Here is a 25395-nt window from a genome sequence, read left to right on the forward strand (position 1 = left end):
GTTTATCTGGCTTGGTGACTGCCTGGAGCTGCAGGGGAAGCCCACTTCCTGCCTAGCGTTTGCCTCCCTACTCACATTCTATTTTCCTGCTGTTGCCAGGCCAGTGTGGATTGAAGTCACTCTAGACAAACTGCTGCCTAAAGGCTCTTGAGCTACTTTGTGGGAAGGAGGTAACACTATCTCTCTTGGACTTCTACCAAGCTTGCTGACAGATACAATCTCCAAGCAATTCCCCACCCCTCCCAAGTCATGTCTCAGTCTTGCTTCCCTCATCCCATCTTGGGCACTTGTGAATATTTTGACACAAAAGCAGGAGGCTTTGCTTACCAAATTTACTTCTTAGATAAATGTCTTTGTCCATTTTTTGTTGCTTTAACAAAAATACCCAAGGCTAGGAAGTTTATAGAGAAGAATTTATTTTGGCTCACACTTTGGAAGGCAGAAATTTCCAAGTGTGGATGGTCATAACTGGTGAGAGCCTCAGACTGTGTTGAGATGTGGTGGATGGTGAGCATCTGTGTGGAAGAGAACAAACACTCTGGGTAGGGTTATGTAACAGCAACCTGCTCTCAAGGTAAATAATGCAGTCCTGTGAGACTCAACTCACTCCTGAGAGATGGGCATTCATCTCTGCTTGGGGTGGGGAGAGGGGGTGCAGAACAAATTATTTCCTTCCAGACACACTTCCTGAGAGTTTCACCATCTCTCAACACCATTACTTTGGGGACCCAGTTTCTAGCACATGCACTTTTTGGGAGATAAACCAGAGACAAACCATTGTAGTAAGGTAGAGCACTTTGGCATAGAGTGGGGATGCTTCTCTCTACCAGCCCAGTGGGAGGATACAAAATCAGCACTGTCCACTCCCAGTCCTGATGGAGTCCATTCACACTAGTTTCTTTCAGGGGCTGTCAAAGAGATGTTCCTACGTGCAGCTCAGCACGTCTTATCAACCACTCTTCCCTGGTCCTCTGACCCATCTCCGCCCTCCCTTCCTCATTACTTTTGTTCAGGCTGGTGTTTCTTGCAGGAGGGGATCCCTGTTCGTTCACATGTGGTTTGTCCTCTGAGGACCTCACAGTGGACTCTGCTGGTACATTCATGCAACACTATATTTTAGGGGATGGGAAGCAAAAGAGAAAAAAGATTATACATCACCTTTTAAGGTTATATTGTGGACTGCGTATTTAACTTCTCAGGAGTAGAACTGAAAGGCTGCCACAGAACACACCAAAACACTAAAGTAAAAAAAAATGTTTTATTGTCGAGAGCTGACAGGCTGTCTCTCCATGCACAAGAGAGCAGCAGCCCATGGTTAGATAACAGGTCTTATTATAGCCTTGCAGAGAGAAGGATGTAGGAGCACCAGATTCCAGTAAGGTAGCAGGTGGAGTTAATGCTTGTGGTTGGGTTATCTAGACATCACCTGACTTCTGGTAAACCAGACCCAATTCCAGGAAACCCAGACCTATATCTGAGAAACCAAATCTTATTTTGCAAGATGGCACCTAGGCTGAAGCTTATCCTTCAAGATGGTACCTAAGACAAGATGGAGTCAGTCTTGCCTATATTCCTCTCTCTCTTTTTTTTTTTTTTTTTTATAAAGCAAGTGTGGTATGGGACCATACCAGCACCCCCACCCCCACAAAGAAGTCCAGGAAAGGTGGAGGGATGGTAATCTAATTCCTGCTGTAATGGGGAGGAATCTCATGTCATGATCTCCTGAGTAGAGAACTGGGTAGATCCCTGTAACAGTGTCTTGTTGACCACCTGGTCAGTGAAGACTTTGGTTCATTCCATTATTACTTCCTGTAACCATCTGAACAGACAAGGCAATATGAAAGCCAAGGTGAGTATAGAGGCAAGTGGCCCTAAGAGAGGCATCAGCCAAGTAATGAGAGGACTCCATAGAAGAGAGGAAATGAAGGGGTCCCTGGATCCTAGTGAGGACTGTTTGATAGATGTGGAGATTTGTTGAAGAGTTTTAACATTTTGTTCTGCCTACTCCAGTTGGTTAAGATAATAACAACACTATTTTCCCAGAAAGATACAAGTTTCCCCTTTTTCAGCTTTTATAGGGTCTAAAGCCTATCTGTTCTGTAGTACCACACCTGCTAGTGAGGTGATTTGGCTTTGGAGACCTCAGATGGTGTCAGCTGAGGTCTCAGTGAACCTAGTGACCTCCTCTTCTAACTGTTGGAGTTGTTCTTGGAGTCAGTTGGTCAAGATTATGTTGCGGCCCAAAGCTTCTCCTGAAATCACTGCTGAGGAGAGGGAGGCTGTGAAGCTGATCCCAACTAAAACAAGGAGAAAGGCCACTTGTTTCTTGCAGGTAGAAGTGTTTGTGGAAAAAATTCTGAATAATCATGCAAGGTTAAGTGAGGGGAGATGACCACCAATACACATGGGCTGGGAGTAGAGTCATTGATGTAAGGGTATAGAGTATGATTACAAAGGGATGAGGCCTCAAGTGGGCTAGACAAGGAAGTAGTGGAATTGATGATCGTGTTTGTAACACAAGGAATGCTGTGTTGTAGAAGTTCATTATGTTCTGTGGCCACATTTGTAACCCAGTACATTGCATTTTGTCCTCCTGAATGTAAAGGAAGGTGACCGACAACTCTCTGAGGTTAGGGAGTATAAGTGTTTGTCAGAGCAGAGATATTGGCAAATAAAGTGGCTGCAATGGAAGGTTCCCAAAGGGGGTGCACACAGAACAATCTTGTTGGTAGAAGGCAAAAGGCAAGGTAGAACTGGCCAGCTGATGAAGTAGAGTAAGTGATAGATTAATGAAGTGTAGCTGTGTTAGAGGTAGTTTAATAGGATTAATTAGCAGGAATAGGTGTTTAAAAGATTCCTTTACTATATCAACTTCCACATCTATAGGGGATGTCTGGAGCTGAGTGATTTTTATAGTTCCTGATGACTTTTATAGTTCCATGTGTGTCTCCCATATTGGAATCAGTATATATATTGATTGATCCTTCAACCCCATTTTGCCAGTCCTAAAGGTAAGGGTTAGTTTTGCTAAAGGTTAAGAGGGGTTGGATGTGTTGGGAGTATGAAGGCTTGTATGGCATCCTCATCCTGTGGCATCCTCATCCTGTGGCATGAAGGTTGTTTTCCAGGGAGCCCATAACCATAGTCGGTATAGTAATATTTACAGGACTATGATGGACAGCCTTTCCAGTATACATCCTCACCTGACCCCTTGTTGTCCTTGGTCAGGCAGAGATAGAATCAGTGTACCTCCAGTTGGGATATAGTGTACCTGGTCCATTCAAAGCAGTTGTGGGAGCAGGCCTGAGTGAAATCAAAGTACAGAGTGTGAGGACCCACACAGCCTGTAATAGGACAGAAGGTAGAGTTAAGTAGTTTAGAAGGAGTGGAAGTAGAATGAATCTGGAATTGCCATGTGTGGCGTGTCCCAGGGGCAGGCGCTGGTTTAGGGCAGGCAGGATAAGGATATTATGAGCAGGAGGGATAAGGATACTTTGAGTTTTATCATGGTGCATGGAAGAAGGAGTGAGACAGTAAAAGGAGGTATGGAAAGGGGTAGATCTCAAGGGGAGTGAAGTGAGAGGGTTCCTTGGAGGTGTAAGTCTTCAATATCCAAAAGGATCCTGGAAGGGATGGGTAAGGAGTGTATTTAATATTCCCTCCACAAATGTTACAAGAAGAGTTGGTAGCAATATAAAAGAAGATCAATATTTATCCAGTATTGGAAATGATTGATGGTTCTGTGTTCATATTTCTCGGGGGCTGGTTCATCCATGACAGAAGGGCCTCGGTTTCCGGACAATGCTGGCAGTGAAGCTCAGGTCCAAATAAACCTGGCTGTGAGTGGCCCTGTTGGAGTAATGGTGTAATGTGGTGGAGGGAAGAGAACTTATGGTGAGTGAAGTGGACCCAATGGAGGACTCCCTGCCATTTTGCTACTGTGTGGGTAGTTAGGATGACATGATAAGGTCCAGTCCATTTAGCTTGTGGTTTGTTGGGATCAGAGGATAAAGAGGGATGTAAAGAAGACAGGAAGACACTGTCTCCCACATTTATAGAAGAGGAGTTATCTGGATTATCTCGGTGTGGAGCTGGGCAGTAAGTGTCTGTGTATTTCTGTAGATTTGCTCAGAGGTGCCTGATGAGGGTCAGGATCAGATGAGGCAGCAGGAGTGGGGACTGGGCGTGTATAGTTGGAGGAATCAAGAGATGTCCATACATAAGTTCAAAAGGCGAAATATTGAGAGTTTTTTTTTTTTTTTTTGAAGGGCCCTCATACTGAGTAGGGCCATTGGGAGTAGTTTTATCCAGTCCAAGTGGACCTCAAGGAAGAGCTTAGACAGAGCATTTTTTTAGCATATGATTTGTTCTTTCTACTTTTCCTGGGGATTGGAGGTGATAAGAGATGTAGAAATACCATGGGATGTTAAGTGCCTTGGTAAGTAGCTGGGTTACTTGGGATGTAAATTTGGGACTATTGTCTGGAAAGAGAGGCGGGAACCCCAAAGTGGGGAATAATCTCCTGAAGTAGGATGTTGGATACTGTTAGTGATGTTTGTTGGTAGTAGGGAAGGTCTTGACCCACCCAGAGAAGGTATCTGCCAAGACCAAGAGATACTGAAAGCGCCATACTCTAGGAATATGGGGGAAGTCAACTTGCCAGTCAGAAGCTGCAGGTGTCCCTGGCTTGATGGGAGAGGAACAGTGCAGGATGGAGGTTAGAGTTAGGGTTTGTTTTTTTGACCTATAGAACAAGAAGAAGTGAGTTTTTGAAGATATTTGGTATCTTCTGGTGAAAGAGGAAGAGATTGTTTGACAAACAATAAAAAAGAAGAAATGTTGGGATGAAACAAATGGTGGACAAGAAAGACTCATCACTAACTCACTGGATTGTTCATCCAATCTTGATCTTCCCACCCTTCAGAATCATGATCCAAATAAACTTTTATTCTTCAAAAAAAAAAAAACAAAAAAACAACAACAACAAAAAAAAAAACAAATGGTGGAGATAGAATAGAATGATCTGAGTGGAAGAGTGTTGGGATTATTGATCTTGAGGGTGGTTTACCAGTATAGCAAATGTTTTCTGTCATGGTTATGGCCTTGTGAGTGGGGGTGAGGTGTACACCCAGATAAGATACCTCAGACAAGGAAAGCTGTGCTCTTTTGAAAGAGACCTGGTAACCTTTGGCTTCTAGGAAGTTGAGGAGAGTAGCAGTCTGTCATTGGCTATCTATTTCTGAGGGGCTGCAGAGGAGGAGGTCATCAATGTATTGAAGAAGAAAGGAGGGGGATAGATCCAGGGCTCCTAGATAATTGGGCGAGGCTTGATCAAATAGTCAGGGGCTATCTGTCGCTCCCCCTCTTCGTGGAGGAGCGACACTGAACCCTGCGCTGTTCTTTTGTCTGCTCGGCCCTCCCCGGGTTTGCTGCTGGTTCTTCCCGGGTTGGCTACCGACCCTTCCACCTCTGTGGAAGGGCGGTTCCCTCTGCCACTTTCCCCACTTCCGCAGGGGAGCGGCACACCACCGGCCGGCTCTCTCGGGGGCTGCACAGGTGTTCCTTCAGATAGATGTTCCTGGTGCATGTTGTCTCTCTCCTCCTTTATAGTCCTCTTCCACCAATCCCAACTCTGCTACCCACATGCCAAGTATGCTGCTCTCCTCCAATCAGGAGCAGCAGCTCCTGCAGGTCATCACTCAAGTTGGCGAGAGGCAGCTGCGTAGAAGTTGTTACTCCCTTCTCAGCGCCATATTGTGGGAGAGCAGATGCATAGAATAAGTCTTAATTCCAGTAACAGTCTAGTCCGAGTTGCTCCCCACACTATCCTTGAGCCCCTGGAGGATAATAGTCCAAGTTAATTGAGTCAAGACCTGCAAGTCAGGATCAGTCCAAGTGAAAGAAACAGATACTGAGAATTGGGATGTAAGTGGATGGTGAAGAATGCATCTTTAAGATCCAGGACTGAAAAGTGAGAAGTGGTGGCAGGGAAGTTGCATGTGTTGTGTACTACTGAGTGTATGGGTACTATTGTGAAGATCTTGTACTAAGCAGAAGGAAACCCCTTAGGTTTTTTTTTTTTTTCTGCCAGAATGGGAGTGTCATAAGAGGAGTTGGTTCTGTGGAGTAATCTTTGGAGGAGGAGTTTAGTAATAATAGGCTTTAGTCCCTGATGGCTAGAAAGAGGTAGGGGGTATTAAGGTTGAGAGGGAAATGTCGAGGAGTCTCAAACTTTGATTTGTACAGGAGGATGATGAGCAGTTAGCATAGAGTGGCTGGTGTCCCATACCCATGGTTGACAGTGGACAGGGGGCCTGAAGTAGGCAGTGCAGTTGGGCTGGGATCATTTTGAGAGAACAGCAACAGGAAGGGAGGCAAAGGCAAGTTGGAGGATGGGGCTGACGGTCAGAGGGTAAAGGTTATTTGGGTACCAAACTGACAGAATAGATCCCGTCCCAGAAGGGGAGTAGGACATTGGTATAACAAGGAAAGCGTGAGAGAAGGGCATCTTATCCACCATGCAGAGCAGACCGGGGGTCTGTAGAGGCCTATAAGGTTTTCCTTCCACCCCAACTATGGAAGCTGAGGCAGTAGAGGTGGGCCCCCAATAATGGTTAAGGACTGAGAAGTTTGCTCCTGTGTCCATGAGAAAAGAAACTGGCCTACCTGCTGCTGTCACAGTTACCCTGGTTTCTCATGGAGTGATCATCATAGTTGGGTGGTGGGAATCTGTTCTCCTTCAATCCTTGGTTGCCAGTCCTAGAAGGTCAGCCTAGGGCATGGATGGAGTGGATGACCTACTGACCCTATGGACAAGAAGACAGTCCACAGCCCAATAGCCCTTTAGGTGATGTTTAGGACAAGGACCTGGTGGGTTCCAGGGTTGGGGCACATTCTGACCCAGTGGCCCATTTGGCCACATTTAAAGCTTGGACCTGGAGAACCACTGTGGTCAGCGGGGCTACTGGAGGCAGCAGGTTGTTGAAAGATCTTGGCCAGCATTTGAAATTTAGCCTTTGGGTTCTCTCATCCCTTCCATTATATACCTTAAAGGCCACCTCTAGAACCTCCACCTAGGGGGTTAATGGGCCTCTTTCAAGGCATTATAGTTTTGCCTTGCTGTCTGGGAAGCTCTAGGCAAATAAATGATTCCTAAGAAGGCTACAACTGTCAGGAGACTGTGGTTCTAGGTTAGTATATTGGAGGAGAGTCTGTGTGAGATGCTGTAAAAAGGCAGAAGGATTTTCCTTTTTGTCTTGAATAATCTATCCAAATTTATCATAATTTAGAGCCTTTTGGTAGACTTTTTGAGCCCTGCCAGCAAACAAGTAATAAAATGATTTCTGGCAGTGACACCACTAGGAAACTTATAATCCCAATTGGGGTCTTGTTCCAGGACTGCCTCTGCTGGGATAGGCCGGGTCCGTTTGATGGGTCTTATCGGCCTGGAGATGGGCCTGTTCTCAAATGCACCTTCGCTGCTCTGGGAGAAGGTGTTAGAAAGGATTATAAAAATGCCAAGAAAGGTCAGATCATAGGACTGGGATAGGTATCGGAATTGTTTGATGTACGAAGTGGGGTTAGAGGTGAAAGAACCTAGTTTTTATACACTTTGTGACAGATCACTGAGTGAAAAAGGAACATGGATCCTGAGTATGCCCTCTGCTATCACCTGCCTCTCATAGGGGTAACAAGGAGGTGGGTTCCCTGGCTGCCATTCTCGAGTGAATGACTCAGGGGCTAGGATTAGCAGATGGGGAGCTGGGGGTCTGAGACAAAAGGTAGCAAGGCAGGGATAGTATATTGGCTCAGAGGAACAGAACGGGGCAAATTTGGGGTTGATTTTCAAATGGGAGTAAATAGGGGGCAGGAGGAGTAGGAGTGGATGACGTGTTTTGAGAGCCCTGAATGGGAGAAGCCTGTGCCATTGCCTGTGGTGGGGACAGTAAGGAGGAAGCTAATCTGCAGATAAAAGTAGAAGAGGGTTCTGGATCTTTGGTGAGAACCTTGGAAGCTAAGAGAACTTGAGCTGAAGAACACAAGATGCAAGGTGAAGATTTAGAATGGAGATAGGAGAAGGCCTGGACATAGAGAATCTCCTTCCAGTTTCCCTAATGCTCACAAAAGTGGTAGAGATCCCAAACAATGTCGGGGTCAAGTGTGCCATTAAGCAGCCATTTGGACTGGTTGTCAAGATTGTACATGGGCCATGACTGATTTCAGAGAAAGATGAGATAATGGCACTTAAGATCTGGGGCCAATTGGAGAGGAACAAGATTACTCAGGAGACAACCGAGAGGAGAGTCAGATGGAACGTGGGATGAAGAAGCTCTCATAGCGACCTCGAGAAGCTGGGCTGATGGACAGCACACATTCCTGAGATCTCGTCAGTCTGACAACAAGAGTAAGGGAGCAGAGGCCGGGGTCATCACCTGCACCAATTGGTACCAAGGGCTTAAAGTCTGTGGGAGTTGTGGCTCCTGGTACCAGGGCTTTGAGGCAAAGTACGACAGAACCATAACCCAGAGGAGAGAAGTCACACTGGGAGAGTCCTCCACTCCCTCCACCCTACCTCAATATTTTGAAGGGCCTGGTGTATGGAGAGATCATGGCGTATTCGGTGGAAAGGAAGGAGGTCCAAGGGTCGTTGACTGAAATCCATGATCCCGAAGCAGCTCACATCCCTGAAGAGAGAGCAGGGTCAACAGAACCTGGGTCCGAATCATGATACCAATGAAAGGCCTGCACGGAACACACCAAAACACTAGAGTAAGAAGAAAAACTTAATTGTTGAGAGCTGACAGGCTGTCTCTCCATGCACAAGAGAGCAGCGGCCCATGGTTAGATAACAGGTCTTATTATAGCCTTGCAGAGAGAAGGATGTAGGAGCACCAGATTCCAGTAAGGTAGCAGGTGGAGTTAATGCTTGTGGTTGGGTTATCTAGACATCACCTGACTTCTGGTAAACCAGACCCAATTCCAGGAAACCCAGACCTATATCTGAGAAACCAAAGCTTATCTTGCAAGATGGCACCTAGGCTTAAACTTATCTCGCAAATGACGCCTAGCATAAGATGGCATCAGTCTTTTTTTTTTTATTTAATGAACATAAATTTCCAAAGTACAGCTTATGGATTACAATAGCTTCCCCTCCCCCCCATAACTTCCCTCCCACCCACAACACTCCCCTATCCCACTCCCTCTCTCCTTCCATTCACATCAAGATTAATTTTCAATTATCTTTATATACAGAAGATCAATTTAGTATATATTAAGTAAAGATTTCAACAGTTTGCACCCACACAGAAACACAAAGTGTAAAATACTATTTGAGTACTAGTTATAGCATTAATTAAACACCTAAGAGTAATTGTGTATTAATTACAGAGTTCAACCAATAGTTTTAAGTAGAGCATAAAAAATACTAAAAGGGTAAAGTATTAAGTTCTTTTTTTCATTTTTTGTTTGTTATATAGTTATTTTTTTATTTAATAAATGTGAATTTACAAAGTGCAACTTTTGTATTGTTGTGGCTTCCCCCCCAACCTCCCTCACTCCCGTGGCCCTCCCCTCTCCCACTCCCTCTCCCATCCCGCCCTTCATCGAGTTTCATTTTCAATTACCTTAATCTACTGAAGATCAACTTAGTATATACTAAGCAAGGATTTCAACAGGCTGCATTCACACAACCGAACCAGGTATAGGGTATTGTTTGACTTGTAGTGTTGTTTTTAAGTTTCATAGTTAAACACATTAAGGACAGAGATCCTACGTGGGGAGCATGTACCCAGTGACTCCCATTATTGATTTAACAATTGGCACTCTTATTTATGATGTCAGCAATCACCTGAGATTCTTGCTATGAGCTGTCTAGGCTATGGAAGCCCCTTGAGTTCACCAACTCTGAACTTGTTTAGTCAAGGCTGTATCACAGTGGAGGTTCCTTCCTCCCTTCAGAGAAAGGCAAAGATGGCATCAGTCTTGCCAATAAGAATAAGAAATGAAGAAAGTGATTCAAGGAAATTCAACTCCACTTTGACTTGAGGATAAGTCATACTATTAATTGGATGCATGCATGAGTAAAGACCCCAGAAAAACTGCAGCACCATGAGACTCTCAACCAGTAAGTGCTACTTTTCCTCCAGGGACATGTACACAGTATTTGTGACCTCTTTGGCAGACATATAATTATAATTATGGCAGGAAATGATTAGAACAAATGCAGTAAATAGTAAAAAAATATGGATTCACCTTTTGGGTGAAGCAGACTACAGAGGCCAGCAAAACTGTCTAATGAGCTTTGTGGTTATGCATGTTTTAACTTTATTAATAATGGGCTTTAAAATTTGCTTTCTTTCATTCTATATATATATATATATATATATATAAACACCAATGTTTATGTACACACAAAATGTGTATTCAAATTGAGGCTGACTCTCTGGAGTGTGAACTAGAATGTGGGTTTCCATAACCTTGAAGGAAGCTTCCAAGAGTTTGTTGTATTTTCCCCATGTATTCCTAGACAGTGCTCTATAAGTCCTGAATACACAGCATGCAGAGCTTCTTAGCTCAGTGACATGTAGCTGTGGCCTTCAGCAGCAAGTGTGACACCCATGAACCTGCTGTGATGTACCTGTTCCCAGCTATAGGAAAAGTGAGCAACTCTGAGTCTGTTAATTGACCGTGCACTCGGCCATGTTCTCCGCCTTCCACTCCCCTGCTCTGTTGTTGAAATGTGCACCTTTGTATTTACCTTAAAGGGATTTTGAGACTATTAAATGAAAACCTGTAACTGTAAAACAGGTTTTTTTCCCTTTTAGTCAGGAAGGATCTTGGAAATGTAGGGGACTGTTATTAACAAGCACTGGTAGAATGACAGGAGCCAACAATTGCTAGTAACTGTAGCACTGACCATAAACGAAAGTGAGCTGAGTCACATGGAGGCTTGGAATCTCTGAGGTTGTTGTGTCCAAACCACAGCACATAGATTCTGCAACACAACTGTTTTAAAGACAAAACTTTAATGACTGCTTAGGGAGAATATCCAATAGCAGAAGCTTCTTAATAATGGCTTCTCTTTATTTTAAGAAGAATGGAAATACCTCATAAATAAGATGCATGATTTCTGTAATTAATACACAGTTATTCTTAAGTGTTGAAATTTAACTGAAATGTGATCCCTGTTAAACATAAGAGTGGGGATAAGAGAGGGAAGAGATGTACAATTTGGGACATGCTCAGGCTGACTTGCCCCAAATGGTAGGGTTAGAAACATACCAGGGGACTCCAATTAAATCCCATCAAGGTGGCATGTACCAATGCCATCTCACTAGTCCAAGTGATCAATTTCAGTTCACAATTGATCATAATGAAAGGACTAAGAGTCAAAGGGAGCACATAAACAAGTCTAGTACCTGTTAATACTAACCAATAGAATAAATAAAGGGGAGAGTGATCCAACATGGGAAGCGAGATACACAGCAGACTCATAGAATGGCAGATGTCCTAAACAGCACTCTGGCCTCAGAATCAGCCCTAAAGGCATTCGGATCTGGCTGAAAAGCCCATGAGAGTATTTCAGGCATGGAAAGCCAAGACACTCTGGCAAAACAAAAACAAAAACAAAACAAAACAAAACAAAACAAAAAACAACAAAACCTAAATGAAAGATCTCTGTGAGTGAGATCCCAGTGGAAAGAACAGGTCTTCAAAGAAGGAGGTACCTTTCTCTGAAGGGAGGAGAGAACCTCCACTTTGACTATGACCTTGTCTAAACAAGATAAGAGTCGGAGAACTCACGGGGCTTCCATAGCCTTGGAAACTCATGACTGGTGCATAGGGAGATTACTGATGCCATAAACAGGAGTGTCAATTTGTAAAGTCAACAACAGGAGTCACGGTGCACTTACTCCTCATGTAGGATCTCTGTCCTTAATGTGCTGTGCATTGAGACTTAATGCTATAACGAGTACTCAAACAGTATATTTCACTTTGTGTTTCTATGGGGGTGCAAACTGTTGAAATCTTTACTTAATGTATACTAAACTGATCTTCTGTAAAAAAAAAAAAGAAGAAGAAATTATCAATTCCCAACTTGACTCTCACTGGGATTAAACATGACAATAGGTCTGATCTGATTTCATCATCATTTAAAAAATCATCTATTATTTTTCACTTTATGTTTCTGTGTGGGAGCAAACTGTTGAAATCTTTACTTAATGTATGCTAAACTGATCTTCTGTATATAAAGAGAATCGAAAATGAATCCTCATGTGAATGGAAGGGGAGAGGGAGTGGGAAAGGGGAGGGTTGCGGGTGGGAGGGACGTTATGGGGTGGAAGCCATTGTAATCCATAAGCTGTACTTTGGAAATTTGTATTCATTAAATAAAAGTTAAAAAAAAATGATGCATGATTTTCACAATGTTCAGTAAGTGGCTCCTGATATCAGCTTTCTGGTTACCTCTCAGCTTTGTAGAACAAGCCTCTGTTATATGAGATAAACTCAGGGACTATCTAGCAGCACAGATAGGAATTGTTGAGTGGAGGTAATGTATATTCAAGCTTATGGACAGTGTGCTAAGCATGTGGCCCTGGGTGAGGTCTTGTGTTTTTCATCAGTGACAAGTGAAGACAGAACAAATGAGGGCTTCTCTGTCTCTCTCAGCAGCATGTGGAATATACCTTTCAGGAAAGTGAGTGGGAGAGTTGCGGCAGACCTTGGGACAGAGTAGAGTGGATACTGAGCTAGCTTGGGATGGGTGTCATGGCAGGAGGCCACCTGTACTTACAGGTCACCCACAGTTGGCATTGGTGAGGGTGTGGTCAACAGGGACAGGAATTCCACACCATGCACACAGCCCTTCTCCAGCAGAATGCTATGGCAATATGTGAGATGACATCCTGGTTTAAGACAATGAATGGCATAGGGTTCATTCATACTTCCGTGGTCTTCCAGCATCCACCTGTAATGTCCCTCTGGGCTCACATATGACCATCTGACCACTAGGGGAGGAACATATAACACTGACTTGGAGCCACCTAGGCTGAGTTTGAGGATGGATCTTGTATTTATTAGCACAGTCCTTGAGCAAGTTCTTAACTTCCCTCAGCTTCAACACACTCTTGTCAAACAAGGGAAGATTGAGACAATACACAGAAGTGCTCATCTCCATGGCCCAGTCTCTGTGTCACACAGGGAGCTGACTACCTCACTGATCCACTGGCCAGACAACAGAGGGGGACAATGTTAGCCTCACCACCTCCTCAATCCTATGATCTTTTGGACTGCCCTCCCTTTATTCATTTAAAGTGGGATACTGTCATTACTATATGCATGTAGAGATCCTGGGTCACACTTGTCCTCTGGTCTCAAGGCTTTGATGAAGTAGGTAAGCTGCAAACATCTCCAAGCTTGTCCCACACCATTTAGTGGCTGGTTAAGATGTTATCAACATTAATCATTTCATATTTTCATCTGAGACATCTCAATTATCTCAATTCCATTTCTTAAAAATTACCAATCACAGAACATAAATGCAAGGAGGAATACCTGGTAAGTGGGTAAATCCCATGATAGTCAGTACAATGCCAACTGAAAAACAATGAATTGTGTATTTGATCAAAACATACTTATGAAATTACCTTTAGACAAAACAAAACTTTGGTTCACAGTCCAAGTTTTTTACATTTGCTTTTTAATTATCTCAGTAATTGAAAGTAGGTAAACACTTTTAAGTCAGGAGAATGGAACTCAGTCTGATACTCCCACATTGGTTGCAAGAACCCAAGAATTTGAGCCATCATCTGCTGTATTCTAGAGTGGACATTAGCAGAAAGCAAGTTGGAAGTAGAATAGCTGGGACTCAAACCAGGCACTCTGATATGAAATGTGGGCCTCCCAGGAAGGGCCTTAACTGTTGTGCCAAATGCTGGCCTCAAATCTCTTTTCTTTATAAGTATCAGCCTCAGGCATTTCGTTTTAGTAATGGATAAATTATGGGACTGTGCTGATGAGTGCTGAAGCCAGAGAAGACAGGGTCAAATCATTTAAGGAGGCAAGAACTCACAGGAATGTGGAAGCACTAATGGAGTTTAGGCAAGAGTAAGCATGGCTGTAAAAATGCTTTAGAAAAGTCCCTCTGTGTACTGCATGCAAATCATATTGAGGTATTTTGGAGTACTAGACTTTTGGAGACCATTTTAAATCTATTGCATTAATCTGGGCAGCAACAGTCCATGAGACCCTCAATTTGGGTGACGTGGGAGGGACTCAGAGAATGGAGGAACTAAGCAATGTTTGTTATTGTGCTTGAGCACACTTCAGTAGGCACTGTACCCAAACAAATGCAGAGCAGAAAATACATGGCAGTTTTATTTTTCTTCTCAAAGTTATAAACAACTACATAGGGGTGGATAACAAAGTATGACATTATAATACCCATTGTGTAGAACGGAAGCTTCAGACCACGGCAGAGGGAAGTATGTTATGCTGACACAATGACAGAAAGAACATAGCTTGAGGTGATGAAATTACACTTATTAAGCAGAGACACTATTTTAGGCACCACACTCCAGTTGATGGGGAGCCGAAAACAGATGGTACAATGCAAATCACTGGACTACCATTCTGCAGAAGTGTGTCTTAACTTAGAATTTGGAATCCTTCAATTAGCCAAATGCTGACAACTCATCCTGCCTATTCCACTGCATATTAATTTGCATCCACTTCAGTTGTTTAAGTTTTTAATTATAGAAGAAACACAAGCACATGGTAAAATTTTGAAAGAATCATTCATTAGGGAAGAGCACAAATTAAAAAGTAAATGTCTTTCTATCCCACTCCTACCTTCATCTGTAACTATAGTTAAAAGTTAACAATCTCTTATGAATTCCTTTTAGATTTTAATGCGCATAAAGCATTCTTATATCTACATATTAAAGAGATATTCCTAGGGCTGGTGCTGTAGCTTAGTAGGTTAAATATCTGTGGCACCGGCATCCTATATGGGCATTGGTTTGTGTCCCGGCTGCTCCGCTTTCAATCCAGCTCCCTGATGTCGGCCAGAAAAAGCAGCAGAAGATGGCTCAAGTGTTTGGGACTCTGCACGCACGTGGGAGACCCGGAAGAAGCTCCTGGCTCCTGGCTTCAGATTGGCCCAGCTCTGGCCATTGCAGCCATTTGGGGAGTGAACCAGCGGATGGAAGACCTCTCTCTGTCTCTCCCTTCCTCTGTCTGTAACTCTGCCTCTCAAGTAAATAAATAAATCTTTTAAAAAAGAGAGACATTCCTGTACATCTTTGCATGGCTGCACAAGGACAAACTAATTTTCAGAAATAGAATTATTGTGAAAAATTAATTTAAATTAATTTTTAAAAAGGATTTTAAGAAATTAATTAATTAAAATTTAAATGTAGGAACAGATCTCTGATCTCCAAATACCTACAACAGACAGGATAAGACAAGATAAAAGCTGAGAGCTGGGAACTCAATGCAGATTCCCCACATGCATGACCAAACTACTTGAGCTGACTTCCTTGTGCCTTCTAGGGTGCAGATGAACAGGAAACTAGAGTCAGTAGCAAACTGGGACTCATGAAAAGTCACTCTGATTGGAGATGTGGGCATCATAAGCAGCATCTTAAGTGATACACCAAACACCTGCCCCTGCTTTTGATAAATTTTAATACCTTTTGCAAAAATTATTCTACACAAATACTGCACATAATCCTCTTCTATTCAAAGCTACCCAAGTGTCTTCTTCTTTATCTCTGATCAACACTTAAGTTTTAAAATTTTTTTCCAATCTAACGTGAAAATACTGTTCCACTTTACTTTTTAAGCATTTAGTTTTTTGACTGTTTTCACATACAGTGATGTAGCCACTACAATAATCAAAATGAAGCTCAGTTTCAATGTTCCTCCACCTTCCAACTCCCTCATTCTACCACTCCATTCTAGTCAACACCTTCTGCAGTCCCCCTGGCAATTACTGACTTTTTACCCTTATAATATTGCCTTTGCTAGAGTGTCATATAAAGCATGTAGCTTTTTGAGTCTGGCTAACAGAATAATGCATTTGGGATTTGTCTATGCTGTAGTATCAGTACTGTTTTCTTTCTTCCTGGGTAGTGTTGCATTGCTCAGATGGACCAGACTCCTGAAGCTGACTTACCATTCACTAGGTCCTTTAAGTTGCTTTCAGCTTTTAGCAGTTATGAATAAAGGCATACAAATTTTTCAAGAAATTGTTTTTCAAATACAAGGTTTTGCTTCTTTTGGTAAATACTGAAGAGAGGTATTGTGATATCATTATGATGAGGATATATTTAATCTTATAAGAAATCATCAAACAAGTTCCTAAAATTTATGTATTATTTTGCATCCCCAGTAACAATGTGTAAGAGTTCTACTTGCTTTATGGCTTTGCCAGTACTCAACATTGCAAGTTTGTTGTTTATTGACATTATTTTAATTTCTTTAATAGTATTTAAACATAGTAGTATTGTGGTTTAATTTACATTTCCTTAAAGACTAATGCTGTTGAGAATATTTTCAATGCACTTGTAAGCCATTCATATAGCTTCTTTGAAGTGGTTGTACAAATATTTTGCTCATTTGTCATTATGCTGTTGGTTTCCTTCTTGAGTTCTGGAAGTGCTTTCTACATTCTGAATGCAACTGCTTTGTTATATATGTTTTGCAAATATTATCTCCCAGTCTGTGGTTTGTATTTGCATTGTGTGAACAGTATCAGTGGAGCAGAAATTTTAAAAATCAGATGATCTCTAATCTAAGAATGAATTTTAATGGATTTTGTTTTTGGAAATCTTGGTATAACCCAACATGACAAAGATGTTTTCCCCCATTCTTTCCTTTGGAAGCTTCATAGGTTTAAGTTTAGGTTTTACTTTCAGGTCTATGGTCTACAATTTTAGTATAAAATGTGAAGTAATAAGTATGAGTGAAAGTTTTTTTTTAGATTTATCAATTTGAAAGTCAGAGTCAGAGAGAAAGAAGACAGAGAGAGAGAGAGAGAGAGAGAGAGAGAGAGGAGAGAAAGAGAGATCTTCCATCTGTAGGTTCACTCCTCAAATGGTCATAATGGCCAGGGCTGAGCAAGGCCAAAGCCGGAAGCCAGGAACCATGAGCTTCATCTGGGTCTCCCACACAGGTTCAGGACCGAAGCACTTGGGACATCTTCCACTGCTTTCCCAGGCCACAGCAGAGAGCTGCATTGGAAGAGGAGCAGCCGGGACTAGAATCGGTGCCCATATGGGATGCCGGCCCTTCAGGCCAGGGCGTTGACCCAATGTGCCACAGTGCTGGCCCCCCCATCCTTTACTTTTCTGTCTATGTATGTCCTTATAATTGAAGTGAGTTTCTTGTAAGCCACATAAAATTGAGTGCTAGTTTTGTATTGATTTGGTCACTCCATGTCTTTTAATTGGAGAATTGAATCCATTTCTATTTAAGGTAACTATTGATAGGTAAGGTCTTACTACTGATATTTGACACATTTTTTTCTTATTTCACTGTAGCTCCTTTCTTTGTCTCTCCTGCTTCTCAACTGTCATTTGTAATTTTTTTCTTTTTGGTTTTCATGAAGCTCACAAAAACATAATTTTGTTATAATGAGCTATTTTAAAAGGATGGCAATCTGATGCTGATTATAAAGATAAGAAGAGTAAAAAAAAAGCAATACAAATAATGATCTCTACTTGCACTCCATTCCTTCCACATTTTTCATATTTTATCTATTTTACATCTTTCTATAATGCCTACCTCTTAACGCGATAATGTATTTATTATTAACCTATAATTGCTTTTGCTTTTAAATGTGCATGGTTTATGTACCATGTTTACTATTACAGGATTCTCAATTTTTCTGTGTAGTTACTCTAACCAGTGGGTTTTCTACTTTCTGATACTTGCTTCTTAGTTGTTTGTGTCCCATTCTTTCAGTTAGAAAAACTCTCTTTAGCATTTCTTATAAAACAGATCTTATGCTAATAAATTCCCTCAGCCTTTGTTTGTTTAGGGATGTCTTTTCACTCCCACGTATCTAAAGTTTGTCTTTCTTGGGTACAGTGTTCTTTGCTGGCAGTATTTTTCCTCCAATACTAATCCCATTTCCTTTTGGCTTACAAACTTCCTGCTAAGTCTGCAGTCAGGCACATTGGTACTGCTTTGTATGTTGTTTGTTCCTCTTCTCTTGCAGGGTAGAGAATTCATTCTTTGCCTTTTTTTTTTTAAAGATTTATTTATTTATTTGAACATTAGAGTAAAAGAGAGAGGGTGACACAGAGTGAGGTCTTCCATCCACTGGTTCACTCCCCAGCTGGTTGCCGTCACCGGGGTTGGCCATGTTGAAGCCAGGAGCAAGGAGCTTCTTCCAGGTCTGCCAGGTGGGTGCAGGGGCCCAAGCATTTGGTTCATCTTCCACTGCTTTTTCCAGGCCATTAGCAGAGAATTGGGTAGGAGGTGGATTAGCTGGGACTCAAACTGGTGCCCATATGAGATGCCAACATTGCAGGCAGTGTCTTAATCTGCTATGTCACAATGCCGACTCCTCATTCTTTGTCCTTAATTTTGGAAAGCTTGATTAAATGTGTCTTGTGTTAGACTTGGTTGTATTGAATGTGACTGGTGACCTCTAACCTTTTATTTTTGTAGAGTTGTATCTTTCTCTAAATTTGGGAAGTTTTCTTCTGTGTTAAATGTCCTTTTCTTTCAGTACCTTAGAGATCAAGTTCCATTGTCTCCTGTCCTACGGGTTTTCTGATGAGAAAAATATTTGAACTGTTGTTCAGCTTCTACATGTTTTCTTTTTCTTTATCTGTTTATATGATTTTTCCACTGCATCATTCCTTTGGGGAAGCTTGATTATTATGTGCCTGAGAATAGTTTTCTTTGAGCATGTTCAGTTTGAGCTTCATTCAGTGTCCTGAATCTGTAAACATGAATTTTTCTGGTTTGGGAGAAATGGCTGGATATTAAAAATAGAAGTAAATTTTTCTTTCACCAATTTCTACTTCTCTGTTTCTTCAACTATAGTGATGTGACAGCTAGGCCAATGTGTCACTTAATATTTTCCAAAGATCTATTTAGATACACTTCAAAGATAATTTTTTAAAAAGATTTCTTTATGTATTTGAGAGAAGAGTTACAGAGAGGCAAAGTCAGAGAGACAGACAGAGAGAGAGAGAGAGAGAGAGAGAATCTTCCATCTGCTGGTTCATTCCCCATATGGCTACAAGGGAAACTGTGCTGACCTGAAGCCAGGAGCTGGGAGCTTCTTCCAGGTGTCCCACATGGGTGCAGGGACACAAAGACTTGGACCATCTTCCACTGCTTTCCCAGGCCCATCAGAGAGCTAGATTGGAAGTGGAGCAGCCAGGACTTGAACTGTTATCAATATGGGATGCTGGCACTATGGGCAGCAGTTTTACCTGCTACACCACAATGCCAGCCCCAGTGGTACTATTTTTCATCCTTTTTTTCTTGCCATCAGATTGAATCATGATTTGCCTTCAAGTTTAATTCTTTCCTCAATTATTTCTATCCTGCTATTGAGCTCCTGCAGTGAATCTTCATTACAAAATCTTGTTTTTTTTTAATATTTATTTATTTATTTATTTGAATGCCAGAGTTACAGAGAGGCAGAGGCAGAGGCAGAGAGAGAGAGAGAGAAGGAGAGAGAGAGAGAGAGAGAGAGAGAGAGAGATATTTTCCATCTTCTGGTTCACGCCCTAGATGGCTGCAACAGTCAGAGATGGGCCAATCCAAAGCCAGGAGCCAAGAGCTTCTTCCCAGTCTCTCACACGGTGCAGGGTAGGGCCCACGGACTTGGCTCTATCTTCTACTGCTTTCCCCAGGCCATAGAAGAGAGCTGGATCAGAAGTGAAGCTGCCAGGACTCGAACCAGGGCCCACATGGGAGGCTGATACTGCAGCTGGCAGTTTTTCCCTCTACACCGCAGTGCCAACCCCACAAATATTGTTAGTAAGTTCTTAAGTATTCCTTTGCTTCTTTTTTAGTTTGTATCTTCCTGCTGAAAACTGTTTTGCATTTTTTTTTTCAATCGGATCATCTCATAGACTTAGTTACATACACTGCTTAAAGACTATGTTGTGTAGACTCTTGGTCCTGTTCCAATTCCATGAAAAATGCCAGTATTCCCATTTTTCAGTGAATCAATCCAGATATGGTCACAGCATAAGGTTTTTCTTACTTTCTGTGAGTGTTGGTTACAATCTCAGGTAGTTTCTAACCTTTCATTCTGCTGCTTTTGGTTTCTTCTGGACATGTGTCACTGAGAGGGTAATTTAGGACTTAGTTGATATTTGAATCATAGTTTGGTTCCAAGGACTTTGCTACACTGTCTTGAGTCTGTTCTACACATCATAGCTGAGGGGTGAGAAAAGATTTTGAATGGGTTCACACACAGAATTAAAGGGTCCTTTTCTACAAGTGTCTTCTCGCTCTAGAATATCTTTGTCACCTAAAGTTTCTTCTAATCAGACAATGATTAGAGACCAATATATTTAATAAAGTATTTTATTTTATTTTTTTTACTCATTTTATCTTTGATTTTGTAAGTACCTAACCATATCATCTGTAAATAGCAATAATACACTTTCCGATATTTTCAGGTTATTTCTCCTATGAAATTACTTTGGTTATAAGATGCATGAAAGGTTACAAAAAAGGAAATACATCCCATGTTTATGAATTTGAAGAATTAATATTAAATGTCCATTCTACCTAAAGTGACTTAACAGATTCAATGTAATTCCCAGCAAAATTTCAATGAAATTCTTCATATAACTAGAAAAAGCAACTCTAAAATTCATATGGGAGCACAATAAATCCAAAATAGTCAAACTGATCTTAAGCAAAAAGAACAAAGCTAGAAGCATTGCAATACCTGATCTCAAGACAGAATACAGGGCTATAACAACGAAGACAACATGGTGGTTGCATAAGTCCCAACAAATATACCAGTGGAACCAAACACAGGTCCCAGAAACAAATCCACAGATCTTTAGCAAACATTCTTGACAAAGTTTACAAAAACATACATTGGAGAAAAGAAAACATCTTCAATAAGCTATGCTGGAAAAACTGGACATTCATATACAGAAAAATTAGAGTTGACCACTGTCTCTCATCCTATATAATAATCAACTCAAAATGAATCAAAGAACTAAATGTAAGACCTAAAACTACGAAACTACTAGAATAAAACCTAAGGGAAACACTGTAAGATATTAGTATAGACAGTGATTTTCCTTAATAAGACCCCTAAAGCACAGAAAACACAGCAAAAATAGATAAGTAGGATTATATCAAATTATGAAGCTTCTACACAACAGAGGAAGCATCAACAGAGTGAAAAGACAACCTACATAGTGGGAGAAAATGTTTGCACACTATTATTTGACAAATATAAAGAACTAGAAAAGCTCAACAATTACAAAACAGTAATCCAATTTAATAATGAGCTAAATATCTGAATAGCGATTTCTTCAAAGAAGAAATACAAAAGGGCAATATTTACATGGAAAAATGCTCATCATCATTAGCCCCCAGTGAAATGCAAATCAAAACCACAATGAAGTATCATCTCATCATCCCAACCTAATCAGAATAACTATTATCAAAAAGTAAAAATTAACATATGCTGGTGAGGATGCAGAGGAAAAATATTCTTACACACTGCTAGTAATCATGGAAAGTTGTACAGCCATTTTGGGGAACAGTATGGAGATTCCTTAAAAAGCTAAAAGTAGATCTATATGATCCAGCTGTCATACTTCTGGGTATATATCCAAATTCTATCAGTATGTCAAAGAAATACCTGCCTTGAAATCAATATATCATAGAGACACCTGTACTCCCATATTCTTTGCAGCACTACTCACAATAGTCAGCATGTTCATTCATGGATGAATGGATAAAGAAAACATTATATATATATATATATATGTATATATATATATATGCAATGGAATATTATTCAGTCATAAAAAGGAATAAAATCCTGCCAGTCACAGCAACATGCATATTATTTAAGTGAAATAAACCAGGCAAAGAAAGACAAATGCCAGGTGTTCTAACTCATTTGTAGGAGCTGAAGCAGCCAATACAAAAGTAGCATGTTATTACTAGAGGCTGGGAAGCACAGGGAGGAGGAAGATAGTGGGAGGTTGGATAAGTAGTATCGAAACACAATTAGGAAGAATCTTTTTTAGGGCTCTACAGTACAGTAGGGTGAATATAGTTTCCAATAAGCTATTAAGTATTTTGTGACCAACTAGAAGAGAAGAGCCCAAGGATTCCAAACACATAAAAAATGATAAGGGGATAGAAATGTTAATTTTCCTGAAAGATTGGTATACATTTGTAAATGTATATTGAAATATTGTTCTATATCCTGCATATGTGTACAATTATTACATGTCAATTAAAAAAGAAAAAAAAAACAAAAATAAAGCTAGGTTAAGATGACCTTAGAGTCAGTTTTTGGCAGGAATGCTTCATGGGTGATGCTGTGAGTTTCACATGTTATCTCACTGGGAAACATCTCACATCTGCTTGTCCCAGGTGGAAACCGGCAGATTCTTCATTAGGAAGATTCTATGTCATTTTGCAATCAGCAAATAATCCTTGAAGGACTCTTTGCTACCTTGCAAATATTTGATTTCTCAATAACTATTGCTTGAATAATTCTAACATTTATTGATCCTCATCTGAATCAATCATTGCATTGAAGAATCATTTATGTTTTACTTTCTCTTTAGATTGAAGAGATTTGTTTCACAGTGATATATAGGAGCCATCACTATTTGGCAAAAGTTGTTTCTTAAATAAATTCCTGTGGGATGGTTGTCCTGGTTTTGGGTATCTATGCCATGGCTCAAGATGGCTGAGGGCAGGAGGAAAATGCGACCAGGGACCCTTGTGTGTGTGTGTGTGTGTGTGTGTGTGTGTGTTTTAAGATTCAAGTCATTCACGAATACTCTCCAGCTTCATCTTGCTATCACCATGACAACACAAGTAAGTCTGGCTGGAAGCCTCTGGTTTCATTGGGTTTTCCTATGCTTATGCTCCCAGTTCCATTGAGAGGAATGCTTTTGATATTCAGATAAAGTGCAAACATCACAGATGCTGGAGAAGGGGTAGAATGACAGGTCCTATGCTGTGGATCCTGTGTTTCACCAAGGACAGCCTCATCACTATTTATTTCTTTATAACAGAGTTGTTATTTACCACATTTTGCTAATGCCTTGTTATTTTTAAAGTGCTCTTTTCAGAGACAGCATTGTGACACAGGGTTATGCCTCCACTTAGGACTTAGGACCTGCATCCCATATTGGAGGGTCAATTTGGTTCAAATCTCAGCTCCTCTGCATCCTATTTATCTTCCTACTAATGTGGCTGGAAAAGCATGGGTGATGATCCAAGTACATGGGTTCTTGCCACTCATGTGGGAGACCTAGATGGAGTTCTTTGGCTTCAGCCTTGTCCTGCTTTTCCTGTTGTGGGCATTCAGGGAGTGAACAGTGAATAGAAAATCTCTATCTCTCTCTGCCCAATCCCCCCAGGATTCTGCTTTTCGAATAAGTAAATGAGTCTTTAAAGACAAAATTTTATTAAAAGCAAGTTGCTGTTTTTATAGTTTGGTTTGGTATTATACTCAGTTCAACAGAGTGTGTGTGAAAAAGCAAAGCTTTTTCTTCTTAGAGAAATTAAACATCTGGGTGCAGAAAAAGCCAGGCTGGATGCATGTGTGTCTAGCACAGAATGGAGTAGATGCAGTTCACCCCATCTGCTAACAGCAGCTAAGCTTCTGCTCCTGGACACTGCAAACACAACTAACACCAAACTTGAAGATGTGAAGAATAAAAGCAGAGCTACCAGGGATTTTAGGATTGAGGAATGTCATGCTGTGCAGTCTCTTTGGTTTTACTTTGCCTCCTATGCTTGCTGGAGCCAGTAACCCAGAATCACTAATATGCACAGACCAGTAAGACCCTGTCCTTCCAGGAAAAGGACAAGGAAAGGCAGCCTGAGAAGACAGAGAAGTTTGGGATGATAACTCAGCAAACACTCCAGCTGAACACCACAGAGCATCTGCAGCCCCAGCCTTGCCCTAGCATCAGCTCCCTAGTGGAGAGCCAGGCTCCCCCACCTCCAGCCAGCAGTAAGTGCCAGAGGCTCCTGCCCCTCTTTTTGGATTTATATTATTGTTATGTAAAATGTAAGAATTGGGGCAAATTGGGTGAAGAAGACACAAAACCTCTCTGTGCTATTTTTGCAACTCTTTGGGAAGTTCTATGATATCAAAATGAAAAATTAAATAAAAACAGTCTGATAAAATTTTTCCTTTTTCATCTGGGTGCTCTAAAGTCACTTTGATGTACATGAACTGGTACAGTGTCCTGTGGCAAAATAATTGGCATGAACAACTGCTTTTCTGTTTGATTCTGAAACACTGGCCCCATATTTTAGGTTTTAAAGGGGTGCGATTTAGCACTGGGAAAGTCCACATTTATATGGAAGATCCGAAGGAAACTTTGGGGCTCTATGGACACATAGGCCATGCTTTTGAGGAGAAGACCTCATAGACAGATTCCAAGGACAGAGACAGGAAACTGAACAGGCACATCTATAAAAAGATTCCACTCAACTAAATACAAAATAATTATGTTTCCTTTTCCTCCATTATTCATTTCCATGTAATTCAATACAAATTTTATGTAAGGACAATGACTGCTGAGAGAGATGTTAGCAAATGGGAATTCGACTTTCACTCTACAGAAAACATTCACTTGGCACCTGCTCACTCCTCCAGGGTGAGCTACAACTGCAGCCAAGACAGACAAGGTCCCTGTTCACATGAGCCTTTGAAATGCTCACACTTGGATGCTGCTTGGAACCTTCCAGAGGCAGCGAAATGAAACAACGATGGAGGGAATTCAGAGTTTCCAGCCAGAACAAAACAGCAGCAGCTACAGTTACCCCAAGAGGATATATTGTAGCACAGATTAGATTTGTTCTTCCTAATTTAAAGTAGGAACCTGGCAAAAAGTTTCTTAGCCATCAGAATTGCTCATAAACAGGCTGCCTTGAAAAGTGTTCCACTACCTTTCATTACACATTTTGGAGCAAGAGAGGGATCACATGTTTTGAAGTCTGTGGGCCAGCAAGAATCCTCTCATAGCACAAATTCTAGCAGCATCATACGATGTTGAACATACACGGGCAGAACACAGTTGCATGGCCCAAGTCCCCCAGGCTCTGTCAGACACAGTACAGGAAGCAGTCAAATTTGAATCTCACGTCAGCAACAACCACAGTTTGAAAATAAGTGTGTCTGATGTAGTG

At 41.3% G+C, this 25395-nt stretch overlaps 1 long non-coding RNA gene across 1 annotated transcript; it reads right to left on the reverse strand.

The window, feature by feature from the left end:
• Positions 1-402: 402 nt before the first annotated feature.
• Positions 403-8832, reverse strand: LOC103351266 (uncharacterized). The gene is made up of 3 exons (XR_007910345.3): positions 8573-8832; positions 1159-1238; positions 403-515 (listed from the first exon to the last, which is right to left on the reverse strand). It is a non-coding gene; the product is annotated as an uncharacterized LOC103351266 (long non-coding RNA).
• Positions 8833-25395: the final 16563 nt, after the last annotated feature.

Source organism: Oryctolagus cuniculus, chromosome 12 (assembly GCF_051225735.1).
Source record: "Oryctolagus cuniculus isolate XC-2025 breed Fujian yellow rabbit chromosome 12, ASM5122573v1, whole genome shotgun sequence".
NCBI classification, from domain to species: Eukaryota; Metazoa; Chordata; class Mammalia; order Lagomorpha; family Leporidae; genus Oryctolagus; species Oryctolagus cuniculus.